Here is a 2,243-nt window from a genome sequence, read left to right as displayed (position 1 = left end):
AAACCACAGACCTAGGCTATTTATCAAAACTGAATTTTACGATATCCTTTATTTGGGTTCCACGTATTTTTGTTAGTTCTACTTTCTTTTTGTTAACAATCTAAATAAAATCCTTATCATTGCACTTTCTAACTTATATTGTTGTTGATTCACTGGGAAGTTCCCTTTGTAGATAAGTAGATTCTCTTAAAAATTCTTCAAGTATTTCAGTTTATTCTCCTGGCATTTTCCAAGTATATAATCTCATTGGTTCCAAATGATGATTCTGGCCAATATTTTGCTTCATAGATTAGTGTATGCACCAAAACTTCCAAAATAATGTTAATAAAAATGATCTTAGTATATATCCTGGTTAATTCTTGATTTTAATCAGCTTTCTTCTAGAGTAGTAATTCCTACTTTGTTGCTGGTATTCCAACCCCATGAGATTCCAATTTAATTGGCCTACAGTAGGTCTCAGGCATCAGTAGGTTTTTAGAGCTCCCCAGGTAGTTTTTATGTTCAGAGAGTAGAGACCCTTAGTTCCAGGTAATTTACCATGGAGTATGACGTTGGTTGCTTATTTAAAATAAAAAAATTTGCTATTCTTAAACATCTAAGGTTTGTTTGATTATTTAGAAATGGTATTGCAATGATCCACTGAGATGATTGGATTATATAGTTGATCTATTTGTTACTGGATATATTAAGATGATAAGTTAAATGCTTGTATTCCTCAATTCAACTCAATTTGGTCATACAGGGCTAATTCCTTTGTTGTATTATTTGGTTCAGTTTGCATTTATAGTTATTTTGAATGATGCCTTTTTATGTATTCTCTGTCCTACCTTAGGAAACTGAATCATAAAAAGAAAAAATGTCAAAAAAAAAAAAGGATAAAATGTCTTACTAAGGTCATACAGCTAGAGCTAAGGAACTTGCTACCCAATGACACATAAGTGGCATGTGATGGCATGGAGAGGCATGAAATCGTGCCCTAAAGCATGTCCTGTAGCTTCAAGCTACCCGTGTTCAAGTTTGGGCTCTCCATGATTTTATTTTGGAATTTTTCCCCCAATAACCTAGTCCTTATATTTATCTCAAATGCTATTAATGTTCAATGTTATAATTTCTGAGTTTTATATTTATCTTGAGTAGAATGTTTCAATTTCAATCCAATCTTTTAAAATAATGGAAAGCATCCAACACCATAAATTTGCCTGTACACTGCTTTAGCTATATGCAACCATTTTTTATTTGTGCTAGTCCTAATTACCCTGCTTTTGGGGTGTCACCCCAATCACCTCATTGACATTCAGCCTTCTTCTCAGTCACAGTTATTCCCTCTCCATTTGCCCTTTCAGGCTACTTTTCCCTCCAAGACTTCTCTTCTAGAACATGTATTCTCTTGACTCACTTTATCTTTTCCCAAATATGGAGATTATTTATAACTGCAACAGGGGAAGTGAGATTTGAAGATTTTCTTCAGTTTCTCTGATCCACTTATATAAGGCTCATGAAGAGGCAACAAACAAGCAGTAGTTAGAAAATATAATAAAAGAGTTGGTGCCATTTACCCCAACAGGAGGAGGAGGAGGAGGAAGAAGAAAGAGGAAAAAAGGAAGAGAAGGAGACAAAGTTGAAGAAAAAAAGGAAATAGAAATAAACTTAACAAGAAACGTTCAAAAACTCCCTCAAAAAAGACTTTCAGAAAACTTTAAAATTTTCTGAGAGATAAAAGAAAAACAGCTTGAATATAAATGGAGAGCTATTCCTTTTGCTGGAGTAGGAAAAGTTAAGATTGAAAATCCTCTCTAAATCAACTTGCAAATTTGTTACCACCCCCATAAAATATTGATTTTTAAAAATCAGAGCAGTTGCTTCTACGAGTTTTATATAAATATCAAAATTCAAGTTTAGCCAGAAAGGATTTCTGTAAAGCATAAGATAAAGCAAATGTGCTTAAACTAGATGAATGAATCATGATAAAGAACCCAGAACTAGACTCAAACACATATGCAAATTTAGTATATGACAAAGGTGATATTTCAAAGTAAATGCATTTTTCAAATAATAGGACTATTATTTATAAAATTATAATACTCTTCTATATAAATGTGTTGGTTTTTGTAATAATGTTATACACTTATTATACATTATAAATTTTGTCATAATTTTATGCTTTTTTTTTTTTAACTCATTGAACCCTGAGCTACAGTCCCAGCCCTTTTCACTTTTTTTTTTTTTTTTTTTTTTTTTTTTTT

This window comes from Marmota marmota, unplaced genomic scaffold (genome assembly GCF_001458135.2).
Source record: "Marmota marmota marmota unplaced genomic scaffold, marMar, whole genome shotgun sequence".
Classification (NCBI taxonomy): Eukaryota; Metazoa; Chordata; class Mammalia; order Rodentia; family Sciuridae; genus Marmota; species Marmota marmota.
The sequence above is the reverse complement of the archived record's forward strand: the minus strand, read 5'-3'. Positions refer to the sequence as shown.